The 21486-nt window shown below is 40.2% G+C and overlaps 1 long non-coding RNA gene and 1 pseudogene across 3 annotated transcripts; one reads left to right on the top strand and one right to left on the bottom strand.

Moving 5' to 3' along the window:
- Nucleotides 1-211: 211 nt before the first annotated feature.
- Nucleotides 212-3793, top strand: LOC121135167 (annotated as a pseudogene).
- On the bottom strand, nt 638-18902 carry LOC121135168. Of its 3 annotated transcripts, XR_005872376.1 has the most exons (7): nt 18790-18902; nt 16779-16811; nt 9053-9136; nt 6363-6663; nt 5344-5523; nt 4304-4471; nt 638-759 (listed from the first exon to the last, which is right to left on the bottom strand). It is a non-coding gene; the product is annotated as an uncharacterized LOC121135168 (long non-coding RNA). The 3 variants fall into 3 exon arrangements; XR_005872375.1 differs by lacking the exon at nt 16779-16811; XR_005872377.1 differs by lacking the exons at nt 638-759; nt 16779-16811 and adding an exon at nt 3177-3303.
- Nucleotides 18903-21486: the final 2584 nt, after the last annotated feature.

The raw sequence follows: 21486 nt of genomic DNA, 5'->3' as shown, positions 1-21486 counted from the left end.
TATTTTGTGTGTTAATTAGAAAGTTAATGCAAAAATAATATCCTCTCCTCTGTGAAGAACAACAGTTCTTACAGCCTCCTCCCATAGACAACCAATCCCCAGACTCCTATAAACATAGATAATTTGTCCTGTTCTGAACTTCAGATAATGAGCCATACAGATGTCAGTTTTGTGTCTGGTTTCTTCCATTAAGCATGCTTTTGAGTTTCACACATGTTAAAAAAATATACTCACATATTTTATTATGTATTAGGCTAAGGGGCATTTTATAATCAGATTGTCACAGCCCTTGCCTTAGTCCATGACCTCATACTATAATACTCACTTTTGAAGACTGAGTTCCAGTAGAAGTTCAATTTAGCATAGTCATTCTTCTGGAAAACCTAGGCTTCCCGTATTCCTTCTAGTTCTCTCCTCCTTCCCATGGTTTCTACTTGGGTGTCTGGGTTCTGCCTGAGAATAGAGGCCTGCTCAATCAGAGGGATGGGGCTTTCTAGAGCAGTTCACATCTGTATCCAACTGCAGGAGGAGACACTGGATCCATTTTTATTTTTCTTGTCTCACATGTCCAAAGATGAGACAGCCTCAGATTCCAGGACCACATCAGGATGTAGAGATGCCAGAACTGAGAGTCCTCCTCATGGGGAAGTGTGGTGTTGGGAAAAGTGCAGCAGGGAACAGCATTCTGGGGAAGCGGCCCTTTAAGACTCAGTACAGTGAGCAGCAGGTCACCAAGGTCTTTTCATCCCGCAGCAGGATCTGGAATGGGAAGAAAGTTCTGGTTATTGATTCTCCAGAGATCTCATCGTGGAAGCCTGATGCATCTGAAGTCAAGGAGCACGTCTCTCTGGGCCCCCATGTCTTCCTGCTGGTGACACTACTGAACTCTTTGATAAAGAGTGATGACAATATGTTCAACCCCGTCAAAAATATTTTTGGAGAAAAATTCACCAAGTTCACGATTATTCTCTTTACCAGGAAAGAAGATTTAGAGGATCAGGCTCTAGATGAATTTATAAATAAAAACAGCAATCTCCAGGAGCTCGTCTTGAAATTTGAAAAAAGATATACCGCTTTCAACTATCGGGTGACTGGAGGAGGAGCGGAGGCAGGTGAACAAATTCCTGGGCCAAGTTGAGAGCATGGTGCAGTGCAACGGCAACAAGCCTTGTATTTTCAGGGAGAAAGGTAAGGCTAAGCATAGGGAATGGCTTTGTATCCAGCACTTGGGATGTAAGGCATGATCTAGAGCTCTCTGAAGGAAGGGCAGAGGGTGAGCAAAGGACCAGGTTGGGGATGTAGCTCAGTACAGTGTTTACCCAGCATGCACTAGGGTATCTGATCCCCAGCAGGTCATCAGCTGGGTGTGGTGGTATTTTCCTGTAGTCCCAACACTTGGGAAGTAGAGGCAGGAGGACCAGAAGTTCAAGTTTATTGGCTAAGTAGTGAGTTCAAGGCCAACCTGGTTTAAATAAGACCCTGTCTCAAAACCATACTTTGGTCTCTTCTTTAAATTTTCCTAAAGTTGTGTGTTTTTTAATGTATACTCTCATGGCTGGCTTTTAATTCCTCCTGACCCCTATACCACCTCTCCAGCATGGAGACCTCTCCTAGTCTTCTTGCTGTTCCAGTCTGCTGTTGCTTCTGGTCACTTGTTTGCTTTTCTGTTCTCTTACCCCAGAACTTTCTCTGGATTATTTATTCTTCCCTGATTTGGATATGGGAAACAATAATAGTGTGTAAGTAGAGTTTAGAAGATGATTTACTTGCTTAACTAGCATGAAAATCTGAGTTTGGTCCCCAGAACTCATGTCAAAAAAGCCAGGCATGGTGGATCTCTAAGACTTGCTGGCCAGCCTTTCTTACTAATCATGTTCCAGGTTAGTGAGAGACTCTGTCTCTAAAAACAGGGGTAGACTGTGGCTGAGGAATGACAGTAGTGGTTGTCCTCTGGTCTCTCTGTGCATATAGAGGAGCATGCCTCTTAGGAGGAGATGAGAACGGTCCTGATGGAAACAGGGCTTCAAATGGCAGAAAGGTTGGATCAGATTTCAGAGAGACTTGGCAACTGAGTCTTTCCTAAATACAGAAGTAGGGTTTGGAATACATGACATGAGTGCTGGAGCATGCATGTGTGAGTGTGTGCTTGAATGTGTGTACGTGATGCAAATAGATCATTGATTTATTTTCACCCTTTAAGCATAGCTATGAGACTGAGTTTAGCATGAGTGGCTCACTAGTTGTCCTGGAAGGAAGACCAAGATGGGATTTCCTCCCTCTTTGGTTTGAAGTAGTCACTAGTGACTTGATAAGGGGTTCGTTCATGATGGAGAACCATTGAGGAGGGACACAGTGCAAAGTAGAAAGGCATCAGGAACACCTGAAAGTAAATATAATCAGATCTTTGCACCTACAAGTACTATTTACATGGAACCTTCTCTTCTATCACTGACACCACAAAGAACAGTATTACTGGCATTTATTTTAATCAGGAAGTTCCTTTGGCTCATTATTGAAAGACACAGTAAGATTAATCAGGCTTTTAATGCATTTTAGTATGAGATAACCAACACAACTGGTAATATGTTGATAGAAACTGCGATTTCCCCCCCCCCAAAATCTAATTGTATAGGGTAGATTTTCAAATACTTCAAAGACATTTTTGCTATCTGTATTAGGAGTTAACAATAGGGAGACTTAGTTACACTAGGAACAGAAGATAGAAATGAAATGTGTGGACTAGATCCAGCAAAGATAAGAGGCAAAGATAAGGCCACTGTTTCTTAAGGAGAGGTCCTGGAAAAGGGAGCAGAGTAGATTCAGGGACAGGAGGTATGCTATGTTCATGATGAGCAATGGGCAGAGGATTGCCCAAGTCCCTCTGCTGAGTTCATAGACCACATGAACTGGGCAAGCCAGTCTCCTGTGTGGGGTAGACCTGTTGGGTGGTGCCTGGCGAGCTTAGTGATGAAACTAGTGCTGTGAGTAACTTGGAAAGATGAGTTCTGCATCATCCCACAGTCATGAGTCCTTCCTATTTTCCTCTGCAACAGAACTCCTAAACATCATACTCCTAGGAAGGAGTGGGACTGGAAAGAGTGCAACTGGAAACACGATCTTGGGGAGACCTGCCTTCCTGTCTCAACTAGGAGCTCAGCCCATCACCAGTAGAAGCCAGAGTGACATGATGACAGTGGACAGGCAGGATATTGTGGTTGTGGACACTCCATCATTCAGCCAGATGCCTGGTATTCAAAAGGATCCTTCCAGGTTAAAGGAGGAGGTCAAATACTGCTTGTCTCTCTGTGAAGAAGGAATGAAGGTTTTTATTCTGGTGCTTCAGCTGGGGCGGTTCACCCAAGAAGATGAGGCAGCAGTGGAGCAACTGGAGGCCATGTTTCAAGAAAAAAATTATGAGATATATGATTGTGCTGTTTACACGGAAGGAAGATCTAGGGGATAGAGACCTTGGTGATTATACTAGAAACACAAAGAACAAAGCCCTTAAAAGCATAATTAAAAAGTGCAAGGAGTGAGTTTGTGCTTTTAATAACAAAGAAACTGGTCAAAACCAGGAGGCCCAGGTGAAAGAGCTATTGAAAATAGCCAATAGTCTCAGAAAATACTATGATGAGCATTCACATTCATGGGTGGATTTTGGCCATCCATTCAAAACAATAGGCCAACAAATTGCTAGGATGTTTAAACAATGAACTCAAGTGAGTAATTAAAAGGTCTGGGACACAGGGATGCCATCAGACAGAGGTGGGTGGGATGAGGGAACGGCATGACTGGTGGGATCATTCCCTTCAAAGAAAGTTCATGACTTTGAAGGTCAACCCTAACCCTAACCCTAACCCCTAACCCTAACCCTCTAACCCTAACCCTCTAACCCTAACCCTCTAACCCTCTAACCCTAACCCTAACCCCTAACCTTAACCCTCTAACCCTAACCCTCTAACCCTAACATTCTAACCCTAACCCTCTAACCCTAACCCTAAACCCTAAAGCTAACTCTAAACCCTAAACCCTAACCCTAACCCTGAATCCATAACCCTAGCCCCGCACCCTCACCCTCACCCTCACACCTACTCCTAACCCTGAATCCCTAACCTGAACCTGAACCCTCACACCTACTCCTAACCCTGAATCCCTAACCCGAACCCGAATCCGAACCCAAACCCTAACCCCCCTAACCATGACCTTGACCCTAACCACCCTGACCCTTATCCTGACCCTGACCCCGTCGCAGACCCCGACTCCAACCCCGACCTCGACCCCAACCCACTTTGTGTTTACTTACCTTTCTGGGATCATATCTCTTTCTCAATACTGAGATCTTCAAAGAGGTCACTGCAGAGGAATGTTTCAGGGCATTCTTCTTGTCTTGTAACCTTTCTTTCTGGTTGTATCTTCTGTTTACATACCCACAATTCACATATTTCCCTACTTCACTGTCTTGGCATGTGTTCTATGAAGAAAAATATAATTAAATTACAAAAATAAAAAATAGTCAAATTCACATGCAGCAGCACACGCTCCTCTTTGTATTGATTTTATTTGGGGTGTCAGGTGGAACAAGTTCTACAATGGCTGCTTTTACACTAGCATTAATTGGGGAAGACAGCACAGATGAACATACAAACTCTGTGTTACTTCATCAAATGTACCTGAGCAGAGGACAGGGAAGGGAAGGGCATGAGGGGGGGGGGGGAGAAGGCAGAGGACATGATGTTTCTAAGCTTATTTTAGCAATAGTGAGCTGCCTTAGAAGGAAAAAGGTCTGTGGTGTATAATGCTGACAACGTGACCTTGAAAGGGCTAAAAGAAAACCCACAAACATATATGTTACACATTCTAAGCCATAATCACATTTTACACACACACACACCAGACATGTTTTTTAAAAATAAATCTATCTTAACAATATATGGCATCTCAAGATAATTCCATTAGGAAGCAATACTTAAAGATGAGCGCCAAATGAATCAAAACTGTATCATGGCCGGGCAGTGGTGATGCACGCCTTTATTCCCAGCACTAGGGAGGCAGAGGCAGGTGGGTCTATGTGAGTTCGAGACCAACGTAGTATACAAGAACTAGATCCAGGACAGCATCCAAAGCCACAGAGAAACCATGTCTCAAAAAGCAAAAAAAAAAAAAAAACAAAAAAAACTGCATCATGAAGAAGCAGGATATTGAAAACTATACATATCCATAGTACAACAAGCTATGTTTTTAAATACACAGTTGATCGATGATTATTCTATTTAATTATATCTCTAACAGACAGATGTAAAATGTAAACAATTCTTTGGATAGACACATGAAGTATTTTCTTACCTTCTTAAGCATGTTAATATTAACATTGTTGAAACATGTCAACAAAGGAGCACACATCGGGGATACATCATCTACCCTTGGTCTTGAACTCATGAGGATGAAACATGAGACATAGGAGTTCAAAGGTAGCCATGACAAAGTACTGACATCCAAACCAGGATGGATAACAAACAATGACATCTGAAGGAAATTTGTGGAAACATAAAAAAAAAACAGGAACAAGAAGCCATCAACCTTTCACAGACCTTTATGTGAAAAGTAAAACACTACCTAATAGTTAACAATGATCCACTTAGATAATAATCAACCCATTCTATACATTTCAGTAAAAAAATTGCCTATCATCAAGTGAAAGCACAACAGAAGATGAACAGAGTCAAAGAAGGAATATTTGAACCAGCAGATAAACTGAAGGAATACATGAACTAGCAAATAAACTTCAGTATGTGGATTTGCCACATATACAGGACATTTTAATACCTCATACAAAACTTTCAAGATCAGAAACTACAATGCTGTGATCTCTGCCATCATACTTGAATGAAATAGATGAAACAGATTCTTTCCATTGAAACTGAAGTCAACTGTGATATGTAAATTCTTTACCATATTGTTTACATGAACAGGATTTTTCTCATTCCTCCCTGTTTCCTAATGTCAAGATGACATATAAAGGTTTAAAATACCATATGGCTAAAGATATGATCAAGCAGTTAAAACTTCATTTCCAGGACCAAGGTCTAAAATATTGAGAGGGATAAAGACAGGGTCAAGCAGTTAAGACATATCCCTGCCCAGAATCAAGGTGAGGTTTTTGACAACATTCTGTGATTTCTGTTAAAAAAAAATACATGAAGACTAAAGGATTTACCATTCTAAGAACATGCATATATCTAAAGACACAATGACATAACAAAATAAAAATTAACAAAAATCATTAAACGTTTCCAATCATGACTATTTTTCTTTTCAAAGTATTCATTCCTATAACCCAGATGTTGAGGCTGATAAAGGCTTACCTACAGTTTTTCTGTATCATGATCTGCTTCATATAACAAAAAGCAAGCATGTAGTTCTGAAGTCAGAGAAATCAATACTTCCCAGTTGGTGGTATCATTTGAGATGATTAAGGAAATGATGCCCTGCTGGAGGTAATATGTCACTGGGGGTATGGTTTTATAATTGACATCTGCATACCATTTCCAGTTCCCACTGTCTGGTTCATTCTGCAGGTTGAGGATGTGAGATCTTAGCATCCTGCTATATCTGCCATGTCTGACACCTTTTGCCTTGCTGTTTTCATGGTGATCCTGTAACCCTCTGGAACCAAGAGTCAGATTAAATTCTTTCATGAGGTGATGTAGACATTATGCTATATCACAACAGAAAAGGCACATATAAATATTCATAAAGTTCTATATATTAGTGATTTCATGTCATTGAAGAGGAAATCTAAAAGGGTTACTTTATCATTTAAATTTGTAGGATTTTGTCCATATGAGTTTCAAGTGCAAACAAAATAAATACGGGCATCATACTGCTTAAACAGATAGTTGACACAGTGAAACTATTTTCTCCGGAATGCTCTTGTGTACCTAAAACGTGTTGCCTAGAGATCCTTTATAGCCAGACTTTCTTCTGTACAAGTTTTTTCGGCTCATCAGAAACTATTGTGATATGAACAGACTTTAACAGAATGATCGAACACTAAAAGTTTTACTCTTGTATACCATCACAAAGTATAAAACCTTACCACACTGACTACATTTATAGTTTCTCTGCAGTATGATTTTTTATCATAATTTCAAAGACTACAATGATGTACAAAGGCTTTACAACATTACTTTCATAGAGTTCCTCTCCAATACATGTTCTTTTATGCATTAAGAGAATACTGTGATGTGAAAGGCTTTATCACTTGGACTACATTCATACGGTTTCTGTCCTGTATGTGTTATTTTGTGTCTTTGGAGAATACTGTCCTGTGTAAAGCCTTTGGCACATTGATTACATTCATAGTCTTTCTCCCCAGTAAGGGTAATGTTAAGAAGTTGGATATAACTCTGTTGTAAAAAGGCTTTCCCACATTCATTCCATTCATAAGGTTTCTCTACATTATTGATTCTTTCATGCCTTTTAGGATGATTATGATATACATAGACTTTAACACCTCGAGAATATTCAGGTTTCTCTCCAGTATGACTTCTTTCATGCCTGCAATGATTATTGGCACAGTACTAAAATTTTAACACATCCATTCCACTGTTGAATATAACTGTATGAATTAATTTTACAATTTGGTCTAATTATAAAGAATAATCAGATCTTAAGGTTTTATCACTGTTTATCCTCATGCTGTTCCCCTTCATTAAGGTTGGTTTGGATCTTTGAATATACCTATGATGGTTCACATTTATTTCATCTTTTTTTAGGACTTAAATTTTATTACAAAATCAATGGAATTTATCTTGTATTAAATAAAACATTTCAACAATTCCCAAAGGGGCCTTAAAAATTCTTCTGCCACTTTGTATTGCATGTTTATAACAAATGAAAATTAAGAGTTGATGATTAGAAAATCAAAATATTAACTGAAAAATTCTACTCTTTGTTCTAATATATCTAATACTCATATAGCATCTTTTTTATATATGAGAGTTTTCCACTCATGTATTTTACTATAGTATGAGTCATACTACATTTGTAAAATGAACCAGGACAAAAGTATATACATATTCCTAGTACGATTTTTCTGAAGTGTGAGTTTGTTGATATATTTCCAATGAAGCTGGAAAAGCAATTACTTATAACTTGCATCACATTCAACAAATCTATTCAAAGTGGGGGCTGCTACATATCTTCTAATTGTTCTGAGAGAGAGAGAGAGTGGGCTATGTTGCTTTTTTAGATATCCCTATGTTCTTATGGCTTATATCAAGAGTGTCATATGATATACTTAATAAAGGAAGAGTAACAAATAAAAGGTGTCCACATTACATTCACACCATTTAACTTTCTATTCCTCGTGGACATATGGTATAGATAATAAGGTTTCTCCACAACAGCCACCCTTGTCTCTTGACTCCTCCTCTCACTAAAATTAGCAAAGTCACAAATATGTGAATAACACAAGCTTTACTATGAACTATTTGTTTATTAGAGGGTTTTGGACATGTATTTTTGACTTATTCAATGAGGATACCTTATGTAACATGAGTGGTATGAAACTAAATGGATTGGCAGGTACACAGCAGAGCTATCATGAGGCTATGATTGAAATGGTGGTATCTATTAAGGCATGGTTTCCTTGTCTGTTCTCTTAAATTTATGCCTTGTGAACACAATTCACCTACTTGACACTGAGGTATATGGTTTTTTGAGAATTTAATAATCATCAATGCACTTTAATTATACTGTTACTTTCTTTAAAACTTCCAGACACCTTAAAACTTGTTCTGAGGCACATTTGTATTAGCTTGTACATTAAAACTACCTTCTGTGTAGCCTAAAATATAGTACCAGAAAATGTCTGATATATTATTGGAAATTGTGCATCATTTAAGTTATTACTTTCATTGACCCTTAGAAACATGCCTGATTCATTCACATCATCCTTGCTCAGTTACAACTGTAATTACAGAAGAGCATCAATAACCAAGAGACAGTTGCCCCCTTATTTTAAAATGTGAAGGAAAATTCATAGTCTTACCTATAGCAGTGAGGTTCCTATAGTCTCCACCATCACATCTTTATGGAGATTCTTCTGGGAAGGATCCAGCAAAGCCCACTATTCCTGAATGAAGTCAAAATGAACATCAACACAGGTCACCGTGTTCTAAAATATACCATAAATGTATAAAAAGAAAGTTATACTGACAACACAGCTAATGTAACAATCACCAAGTCATTTAAAAAGAAAACTGAATAGGAGGGTCACCTCTGTTATTTCTGAACTCCTTGAATGGGATATCACCATGTTAAAGTAATGCCTGTTAATAGACATAACTGGTACCTAATGAATCAAGATTTGCAGTTGGCCTCGTATTTTTGGAAGCCTCATTCAAGTTGTTCTGAGCATATGGTAATCAACTGGCTAAAGTATAAATATTGAGAAAAGTAAAATTCCCTGACCATAGGGAAAGAACTTCAGTCCACTGAGGCTGGAGACCCCCTCAGCTCTGAATAAGTTCATTATTAAAAGTATATCAGAGTCTTCTTTCCACAGAGCAAAATGAACTCACATCCCAGCCTCAACATCCTCGACAGACTATCACACCATATGGCATAAATCATGATTCCTGATTTTTATCATTTGTTTGTTCATAATGGTAACAAAAATGAGAAGACTTAGAAGAAACATTAGCTGCTAATTATGAAGATTATTGGACTCTGAGTTCTTTTCATTAATAAAATAAGAAAAACCTCTCCAATGGCCAAGAACCACATTTTCCTACTTGACACTGGCCAGGTTAGGATGATGCTATGTAATGATTGGCTTAGCTCAGTGTCCTACAGCTCCAACCCTACTATGACACCATTAACAACATTTTTGTTTGGGATTGATTGTATTTCCTTTTTTTTTCTGAATGTGTTTTCAACTTGGTACATACAAAACATGGAGAAAATATAAATATCCTGTCATCTGTATTGTCACAATTATTTTGCTTAATAATTGTATGTTTTAATGCCTGAGATTTATTTTCCACCATTTATTTATTATTAATTTTAATATATAGTGTATGCTTTCTCCTTTTCTTGTTGGGGCCCAAAGTTGAAGATTGATATGTAACTGTTAATAATTCTTATATGTGGTCCCCATTGGCACTGTGTATTGCTTCAAGGGGGTCTTCCTCTAATAAAACTGCCTGTAAGCTCTGTCTGCAGGGAGTGTTTGTCCCTTACCTGCTGTGGTTTGTACCCACCAGCCAAGGTACCTCTCGCACAGTATTATAACTTTGATACCTTTTCATTTTGTTCATTAACTTTATTAAATTTTTTCATTTATTTTATATACTGAACAGTTTCCCCTCCCTCCTCTTCTCCCACTCCCTCCCCTCACCTCCCATGTAGCCCCCATCCACTCCTCCTCCACCCACTTAAAGAAAGGGGCTGGCCTCTCATAGGAGTCAACAAACCATGGCATCAAGTTGAGGCAGGACCAAGTTCCTCCCCCTGCATCAAAGCTGGAGGAGGCAAACCATCATGGTTCGTGATCCCACTGTGTGGAGCCCCACAAACAGACCAGGCTACACAATTTTCACACATGCAGAGGGCCTACTTCAGTCCTATGCCTAGCTCTCAGTCCAGGGTCCATGAGTTCCCATGAGCTCCGGTGAGCTGTTTCCATGGGTTCCCCTGTTTTGACCTTGATTCTCCTGGGTACTCCTCCATGTCTTCAGCAGGACTCCCAGAGCTCAACCCAGTGCTTAGCTGTGGATCTCTGCATCTGCTTTCATCAGTTATTGGATGAAGGCTCTCTGATGACAACTAGTCACCGATCTGATTATAGGGGATGGCCATTTCAGGGTACATATCCACCATTATTAAGAATCTTAGCTGGGGTAATCCTTGTGGATTCCTGGGTGTTTCCCTAGCACCAGGTTCCTCCCTATCCCCAAAATGCCCCCATCTAGATATACCTTTAATTACTCTGCCATTACTTCCACCCCCAACCAAGCCAACAAGACACTACTTGTTGCCATCTTACCCACCCACCCAAACTGCCCCGAGTTTACCCAGAAATTCTCTTCTACTACACCCAGCATAACTTTAGATGACCACAGAAAGAGAAAACAAGATATTTCATAACAAAACCAGATATAAGCAATACCTACCCACAAACCCAGCCATACAGGAAGTGCTAAAAGGAGAAATCCAACCCAAGGAAGTTAGCTGTGCTTACAAAAACACAGGCAATAAATACTATCACAACAGCAAAACAGAAAAAGGAAACACACACACACACACCATCACCACCATGACAAAAATCAAAAACCAACAAGAATTATTGATCACTGGGATTAATATCTCTTAATATCAATTCACCAATAAAAAGACACAGACAAACAAAATGGATATGAAAACAGGATCCATTCTTCTGCTGCATACAGGAAACACACATGAACTTGAAAGACAGACATTACCTCTAAATAAAGACTCAGAAAAAGAATTTCCCATCAAATGGAACTAAGAAGCAAGCCAGTGTAGCTACCTTAATATCTAACAAAATAAGCTTCTAACTAAAACTAATTTAAAGAACTGAAGAAGGACATTTCATATTCAAAGAAGAAATCCATCAAAATGAAGTCTCAGTTGTTAACATTTATGCCCCAAATACACGCATCAAACTCCATATATTAATAGTGGGAAACTTCAACATCCCACTGTCACCAGTGGACAGGTCTGCTATACAGAAATTTCACAGAGAAATAAGGGAAATAATAGATGCTATGACCTAAAGATACTTAACAGATATTTACAGAAAAGTTCACCCAAAAACAAAAGAATATACCTTCTTCTCATCACATCATGGGATCTTTTCTAAAATTGTCCACTTGGTCACAAAGCAAATCTCAACAGATAGAAAAAAATTTGGAATAACCCCACTAAAGAAAGCATACAAACACATGGAAAATGAACAACTCTCAACTGAATTACCACTGGGTTAAGGAAGAAATAAAAATAGAAATTAAAGACTTCATAAAATTCAATGAAAATGAATCCATGGCATATCCAAACTTAGGGAACACTACGAAAGCAGTGCTAAGAAGAAAGTTCATAGCACTAGGTGCTTACATAAAGAATTTGGAGAAATCTCACACTAGTGACTTAACAGTACACCTAAAAGCTCTAGAAGAAAAAAAAAAGAAAGAAACTCATCCAGAAGGAGTAGACAGCAGGAAATAATCAAATTCCAGGCTGAAATCAGTAAAATAGGAATAAAGAACAATACCAAGAATCAGTGATATCAACAAGATATCCAAACCAACTAAAAGGCAGAGAGAAGATATAGAAATTAACAAAATTAGAAATAAGAAGGGGGATAAAACAACAGACACTGAAGAAATCCAGACAATCTTTAGGCCATGTTTCAAAAACCTGTACTCCACAAAATTGGAAAATCTAAAAGAAATGGACAATTATCTTGATAGGTAGCACATACCAAAATTAAACCTATAATCCCTAAAGAAATAGAAGTCACTAAAAGTATCCAAAAAAAAAAAAAAAAGCCCAGGGCTGAATGGTTTCAATGCAGAATTATACCAGAATTTGTTCTACACAATAGAAACAGAAGAAACATTGCCAAATAATTTTTATGAGGCTGCAGTTACCATGATACCCAAACCACACAAAGACTCAACTGAGAAAGAGAATTACACACCTATCTTCCTCATAAACATTGATGAAAAAATACTCAATAAAATACTGGCAAAGCAAATCCAAGAGCACATGAAAAAAATCATCCACCCTGATAAAGTAGGTTTCATCGCAGAGATGCATGGATGGTTCAACATAGGAAAATCTGTCATAGAAATAAACTGAAAGAAAAAAAAACATGATCATCTTATTAGATGTTAAAAAAAGACCTTTTAGACATGTGAAAACAGCTTAATCATGAACCCCACTACACCCAAGGCTGTATCTGATAACCAGACCTTAGTGGTATCACTCACTCTAGATACACAAACAAGGTCTTAGAACCACATGACATCCACTGGACAGTATATAAACAGAGACCAAAGCTCTGCTATAGACATGTGAAGAGACATCACCTTGATCAACCCTAGGGATAGAGCATATCCTCAAGGATCATGACCCATGAATCAGAGACTTCTGTTAGAGACTGAACGTGAACATCAGCTAAAATACATTGCACAGATGAGCAGACCTGGTGGGATAGGCTTAAGACTATAATTGGGAATTCGGAGTGTGAACCTTGTGTGATGACCTTTGTTATACTAACTAGGCATATCTACCTTCTTACTCACAAACGTCAGGAACACTTTTCTATGAGTGATGATTGACTTAAGTATACATCAGGATGAGCAAAGGAAAACTTCTCCAAAACAAATGCAAGATAACAGATTTCTAAAGAACCAATATATGATTTCTATTATACACCTAAAAAACTTGTTTTGCTCTTATTACTTTATGAGTCAAAAGAAATTTTGAAAACAAATTTGTCCATTTTTATGTGTATGTTTGTATGTTAGAGAGAATGTCTTCCATTTGTGTACAGGTGACACACCAGAAAAGAATCTATCAGATACTCTGAACCTTGAGTAGCAGGTAGTTATGAGTCTCTTAATTTGGGTGCTGGGATCTGACCTGTGCTGAGTCACCTGCCAAGCCCAATAATACTTTTTATCCACAACTCTAAAAGTCTTTCGCAGATTAACAACACATAAATAAATAAAGTATATAAATGATCCTAGGGAACATGATGCATTACTATTAAGATGTTGTTTATGGTCAATTTGCACCATAAATTGAATACAATCCAAAGACAATGCCAAACAATTTATAAAAGGACAGCTGATACCAAAGCTGCATGCAAAATGGAAACACGCAGAATACTCAGTGCAAACACATATATATACACAACAGCACACACATTGATACAATATGACTTCTATATTTACCAGGGAAGCTACAATACTCAAGAATGTAAACAATATTTGTAAAAGAATAGAGGATGGAGAGTAAAAGCCAAGAACAAAAGCAGGAAAATCACCTTTTAACCAAAATACCAAAGGAAACTCAGCCAAACACAGTTACCTATGATTCTATGTGTACAGAAATTAAATAAACACAGATTTCACAACTCCAACAAAATTATTTAAAAGTGACCCTTAAACTGTTAATCTTCTGACCCACTAGCTACTGATATTTCTTACAGAGAGACTCCATGCTCTAGAGCCCTCCCAGCAAATGTAGGCAATCTCTTCCAGAGCCTTCTATGGCTCTATAGCCTCTCGTGCCCCTTGTGGTTTCAGGCAAACCCAGCCTCAATGATGTCCAATCAAAAAATAATGTGAAGAATAACTTAATGTCTGCTTCCTGACACATGGATGATGTTACAAGATGTGGCATCTTCCCTATTCACCTGCAAAATACTATACTAACCTGAAATACCTCTACAGCTCAGAAACTCCTTTTGTGCCCTGGAACTGAACTTCACTGAATCACAGCATGGTGACTGTCCATAGCAGAAAGTTGAAAGCATTCCAATCCTGTCTTTCTAAAGGATGATGCCCATCCACTCCTTTCTATCAGTTTTTAAACTATCTGTAAAATTTGTAAGACAAACCTAAAAGTGGAATGTAATATCCAGAACTTCTAGAAACCAGACCTTCTCTTTTCCAATCAGTCTTCCCACTGCACAACAAAAGCAATGCCCGTGTGTACACATGGACAGTTATATTACCAACTCATAGTCTCCCATGCCAGGATGGCAGAACCTCCTTCTCCCCAGGGAATCCACACTCAACAAAGCTCAGAGGCCAAGGTCCACTGCCTGGGTCAACACAGGGACCAACAGAACCTCAATCTGGCTCATGGTCCATCCCAGTCCAAGCAGTCACGATTCTGATAGCTTAGCCAACCTGCTTTTCCTGGTCTGGATACAGTGGCCCACACACTCACCATGGCATGGCTTGTGGTCTACTGTGGTTCCACAGCAGAAAAAGAGGAGAATCCTAGAAAGAACCTGTATGCTACCTCTCACAGGTGCTCCTGTTGGCTAAGCCTTCCAAAAGTTTCTCATTAGTTAGTACAACATTGCTGGGCTTCAGGACATTAGCAGTTACCCTACTGGGTGAACAGAGATCAAGTGACTCAAACCACACAAGCCCTCCCAGCTTTGCCCTCCACACTACAGTCAGAGAGGTTCCTAATCTGGGAAATTCATAGTTCAGTAAAAATCCTCCACTTTCCCAGAGCACTTCCTGTTCCTCTTATAAGGCACAGGGTCTTTTATGTGCACATTCAACTAGATACTCAATGTCCAGCATAGCCAACCCTTTGCTTCATAGCTGGGAGATTCTGCAACCAAACACATTCAAACAACCTCTGTTGTTAAACAAAAAGAGTTCATGGATGAGAACACAAGGAAGGGGCCATGGGAGGCCTTGGAGGCAGAAAAGAGTCAGGGGAATTAATGTAATCCAAAAAAATTATGTTACAAAGTTGAAACAGGAGTTATGGTTATGTGGTCCAGAGACTAGGGATTTGTATTAGAGCAAAACAAGTACTATTCACACTATTTCTCTCAGGGTTACCATTTTAAACCTGGATAATACAGTTATGTTAGGCAGGGCAACACCATTTTATCCAGTTCTTCTATTTAGGTTGAAATCATGTAACTACAGTAATTTGGTGTTATGAAAAGTTATGTTCTTTATCTAGATTCTTGATTGCCTGATCCATGAAAATGAGAAATGGACAGTCATGACATTTATGGAACACCTAAATGATTACCTGACTCCACATTGCTAAAGACAACCACTGTCATGGCAGGAAATCTGTCTTCCTTCTTCTTGTCCCTCCCTTTTTGTGCTGTGACTACACCTACTTTACAGTTGGTGAGTGAATGTAATTCTTTTTTTTTCTTTCTTTTTTTTTTTTTTTTTTGGTTTTTCAAGACAGGATTTCTCTGTGGCTTTGGAGGCTGTACTGAAACTCGCTCTGTAGACCAAGCTGGCCTCGAACTCACAGAGATCCGCCTGCCCCTGCCTCCCGAGTGCTGGGATTAAAGGCGTGCGCTAATTCTTACACAGTTTATCACTTCACTAGTAAATTCACAATAAAATCTAGAAAACTTGGAGGATATTCATTTACTGGTTATTTTTCCTTCCCAGAGACTGGTCAAGACCCAGCCTGGAAGGAGTTACATGACTGTCTTTCCAGCACTGGGCAGCAGAAGTAGGATTAGGTGTTCAAAGCAATTATCAATTACATCTTGTGAAGCAAGCCTGAGCTATAGGAGACATTGATCAAAACCAGTGGTTCTCAACCTTTCTAATTCTGTGACCCTTTAATACATTTCCTCATGATGTGGTGACCCCCAACCATAAAATTATTTTCAGTGCTACTTAATAACTATTATTTTTCTGATATTAATTATAGTATAAATATCTGTGTTTTCCGGTGATCTTAGGTCACTCCTGTGATAGGGTCATTGGATTCCCCCAAAGGGAGCTGTGACCTCACAGGTTGAGAAGCACTGCTCTAAACTGATACATATAAATAAATTGATAAAGAAATGAATAAGTGGCACTTAAGAAAAAAATGGAATGAAATTCTTAAAGCAGGAAACAATGAAAAAAAATTTTAAAGGCATTATGGCAGTAACGCATTTAAAGAAAATGAAATTTTAAAAATGTTATCAATAATTGACTTTTTTAAAGAGATAAAAACATTGAAAGAACACTTACCTATATTGACTTTGAAACAGCATAGGTATTTTCCTGGTAGGGATAATGACATTAATAAGACATTGTGTGACTTTGTCATGTGTAACATGAGTGCTGGAAGCTGATGCATGGAGTTATAACCAATAGCCTGTGTCCCAAAACTCTGAGTTGACTTAACTATGTCAACCAGAATTGTACATATCTGCATAAGAGTTGGCTAATTGAAAACTGAATATTTAGTAGTTCAAACTATCCTCACTAACTGTACACCCACCAATTCTGCCTGTCTCCATTCACATAGAAGGAATTAATACAAGCAGGGAAATTATACAGAAAGTCACTCACCCTGCCCCATCAGGCCCTTTTTTACGATGGAGACCACTGCAGCTCACTGCCTTAAACTCCACTCTCTGATATAGTTATTGTCTAGACTGTTTCTCCTGCAATGTACACAGTGCACTGTTCCTCCTTTTCTGTCTGAAGGGAGAAGTCATGTTCCACACACAATTCCTTTTCCTGTTACTGCAATGGACAGTCAACTATGTTACTCAAACTGGTAATTTTAGAACTCTGTGATGCTATAGACTTGTAATCCAAGAATTTATGGTGTTTAGTCAGGAGGAAAACAAGAGCAATGCCCTGTGTGACCTCAGACAGGGTTCAAGTCCTCCTCAATTAATATAGGAGACTTTGTCTCAAAACTAATTTTCAAAAAGACTGGAGAAGCCACTGTTCTAGAATTATTATAAGTTTATTGCACACTGGGACTTAACATTGGTTGTGACACTATAATGTCCTCTTGTGCAGCATGTTAGAGGCCTTTGATGGGGAGGTGGTCCTTTTGGCTGGTTGTAAGTCAGGGTTGTCTCTTTTGTTATGGGACTATAAAGGTTACTTAATCCTGGTGAACAAACATTACATTTAAAAAATACTAATCTCTAACAGGTGTGGTTAGCATACTTATCTTTGGGGTATTTGGGATACAACCCTCCCTTACATAAATTCTGCTTTGTGTGACTTAACACCTTCTAAGATTGGTAAATCCATAAACTATCAATTCTATTACCATGAATTCTACTCTTCTGCATTACAGTTTAGCAATGAAGATTGTAGCACTAATTATAATTGGTCTTAATAATAAAAACCTAGAGTCAGATATAGGAGTTAATGGTGAAAGATCAGGGAAGCAGAGCAGTCAACCCCTAGTTCTTAACCTGAATCCTCAGAACAAAAGAGCAATCCTGTCCCTATGAATATTCAGACTGAACACAATGAGCTTCAGTCTCCTCCTGCATTATATTCCTCTCTCCACCCAGCCATATTACTCCTGTCTCCATCTCCCAAGTACTGGGATTAAAGGTTTGAACCAACATCACCTGGTTCTGTTTCTCTTTTAGACTAGAAAATCTAGTGTAGCCCAGGGTAGCCTTGAACTCACAGAGATTCACATGCCTCTGCATCCCAAGTGCTGGGATTAAAGGTGTGTGCCACCATGGCCTGGCAGGCTTTATTTGTACAAACAAAATACTACCACACTTGGAGATACGATTTACAAGCTCCAAAAAACTAACTTCATCTGGATCCTAAACCTAAATGTTAAATGTTAAAAACGCAGAACTTCTGGAAGATACTAGAGAGATTAGTAATCTCCGACTTTAGCAAATGTGTGATGATATGAGCACCACAGAGATATCAATAACTAGGATATTTCTAAACACAGTTTCTCTCCCAATCCTCTGCCCGGGAGTGAAGTTATTCAGAGGCTGCCAGCTAGGATCACACAGGACCACGCTGGACCAGGCAGAACCAGGCAAGAATATGGTGAACTCTGTGTCTTGCCTCTGGCTCCCACCCAGCCTAGAGAAAACCAACTACGCCGGCTCCCGAGCCTCAGTCGGACTCTCCACCTACTCTGAGGACAGTAGCCCCTGACTCATCAGGGCCAGCCACTCTCCTCACATGGGGGAAGCAGTCCCTCACTCACTTTGGCCCACCGCTCCTCTCGGTTTGTGAAGAGCAGCACCTCACTCACCACAGTGCAGCTGCTGAGATGACCAATGTTCTCCCCAGAACCAAAGGCACAGGACAGAAGACAACTTCTAACTTCCTGAGGCAAAGAGCTGAGCAGAAAGCTAGGCTCCAGGAAGAACCCGCCCATCTGACTGGCGGGTACGCTAGAGGCTCTGATTGGCTAGTGAGGCCTGAGTGACAGGACCAGGTGACCTGAAGAGGCACAGCAAAATGGTTTAACATGAGCAAAGAATTCCTGGGTGGCCCCAGGGGAACAGAAAACAGGAAGCCAAGAGGTGAATCCAGAGGTGGGGATTTTAATGCCCTCCAGGGGTGAAGCCACAAAGGGCAGACTTCTTAAGTGTGGAGTCTGGACTGAGATGACTCCAGGGGAGGGCCTACCCTTGTCACCTGGAGGGCAGTGTTTGGAACGGGTCTACCAAACATTCCAACTTCTTTGTATATAGAAACCTGTAGGGCTTCCACCTAAACAACGCAGACTCCTCGGGTATAGGGTCGTGGGTTTAAGTCTGGTTTCCTCCTGCTGACAAGAGACGAATGTGTGCATGTTGGGGGCGGGGGGAGTCAGGAGTTGGTGGGCTCACATTCAACAGGAGGTATGGGTGGAGAAGTAATCAGTTAACTGCCATTCTGTACACCTCGGGTTCCTTGAGGAGTCAGAGAAGGCAGATTGGGTTAAGCTTCCACCATAATAGGGAGGTGCAGGTAGAGAGAGGCTTGTGTGAGTCCAGATGGTGTTTGGTAGCACCTTTCCAAACCCAGTCCTCGGGGCGCCAAGGCGAGCACTCCCCTGGATTCATCTCAGTTCATTCTTCACCTTTAGAATACCCACCATTCAAGGCTCCACCCCTGGGGGATGTTAAAAGCCCCTACCATAACTTGGTGTTTGCCACCTCATGGCTTGCAGGTGTCTCGCACCGGCAGTGGCTGCACAGGCTCAGAAGATCCAGGCGCGCTGCGCATGGATGCTAAGTGCGGCCTCCAATCCCTGGCCAGGGCCATGCCACGGCCTGCCCAGGACACACACTCTGAGAGGGTGGCTGCGAACTACAGGTTCCAGAAAGCATCTGGGCAGAGCCCAGGTGGCGTTGCTAAGTGATGGTGCCTAAACCAAACTCAGGATGGCTACAGGTGCTAGCGCCGGCCGGTGTTTACAAATGCAGCCAAAAATCTGACAATTTATCGTGTGCTCAGGATTCAGTTTAGAACATGTGAGCCCACCTAAAGCTCCCATGCACAGCCGAAGAGCATTACACATAGGCAGGAGAATCCAAGCGCCACCAGGTGCACCTGCCCCCAAACATTTTTCCCCTCACCCCCAGCCAGAGCTACCTCTCCAGCTGGATTAAAATGAGACTAGGAAATGAGGGGGGCTTTGCTCCAGACCCAGCACAGAATTCCTGTTCCTCCCTGGACTCCTTGACCTTTCCATTTCATCCCATTCAATGGAGTCCAGCCCTTCAGCTCTGGGAGAGGTGTTTCCCCTGTGTTGTGGTTTCTGATCTATTTTCTTGCTTCCTTCTGCCAGCCACCCAGTCTCTCCTGCTCTAAAAAGCAAACTCTTCTGGAGGTGCCTCCGCCTCCAATTCCTTTCCACTAGTTCTTTCTGGGATACACTTCCAGCCACTGCTATGAAGTCCTCCTTGATCGAGGAGCGAGCTGCTAACTCCAATGATTGGTTTCAGCTCTCATCTCTCTCATTGTAGCAATAGGAGCCCCAACAGACGGCCTCTCGAGTGATACAATGTCTGCACCCTCTTCCACCACAGCAGCTACTGCTGTAAGTTTGGAAATAAAGTTCATACCTACTTTGCAAGCACTTTGGTGCTTGCTTTGGGATTATTTGCACCTTGGAAAGAGTAACTGCTAGTTTTCGTTATTCTAGATGCAATAGCTTATTAGCCTATAATTAACCAAGTAGACGTGACTGAATTTTAGCATTGGAAGCTAAGCTAAAGTGGATTTATGAAGCTCACATGTATGTGGTGCAACATATTTCTCTTATTTATTGTCAAAATGCAATTGAGAGTAAAGGGAGGATGTGGGGTTTCAACTCTTTGCCTCACTGAAATCCAAATTACTGCTTACCCGAATTTTTAAATTTCTTTAGTTCTTGTGATGATGCCATGGCTGGTCTGAAATTCCTGGGTATAAGGTAGCCTACTTTACTGTCTCAGCCTCTGGGGTAACTGGGATTGATTGATCACGGTGACAGGTCCCCCATTACCCAATTTTAAAGCAGTAGAGAAAGAATACTTGTTATATATGCTGTTTAAGTAGTGATTGATTTTTCACAACATTTTAGAGATTTTCCCTATATATTGTTGTGTATGTATCTTACATCTGCTTTTCTTGCTGTTCAAAGATGCCCTTGCAACTTTTTTTGGCAGCCCAAAAATATTCCCCAAAGTGAAATATTTTTAAAATCTTTTAGGTTATTGCTTACTAAGCTTTAGAGACTGAGTGTAGATATAAAAAATGATAAGGTTTTAATTTGTTCTGTTTGGTGTGTAGATTTTGTGAAAGTCTGTGGGCTCCTCCCTTCCTTACACAAGACTTCATGTAGTGCACACTCATCTTGAGCTCTCTATGCAGCACAAGAGGACCTCTCAGGCTTGATTATCCTGCCTCTACATTGCCCAGGCTGTCCTCAAACTCTGTGTACCTCCATTCTTTATCCTCCTGAGTCCTGAAGTTA

The sequence above is a fragment of the Mesocricetus auratus genome, unplaced genomic scaffold (genome assembly GCF_017639785.1).
Source record: "Mesocricetus auratus isolate SY011 unplaced genomic scaffold, BCM_Maur_2.0 Super-Scaffold_100031, whole genome shotgun sequence".
In the NCBI taxonomy this organism is placed as follows: Eukaryota; Metazoa; Chordata; class Mammalia; order Rodentia; family Cricetidae; genus Mesocricetus; species Mesocricetus auratus.
Note: the sequence above shows the minus strand (reverse complement) of the source record. Positions and strands in the feature narration are given on the sequence as shown.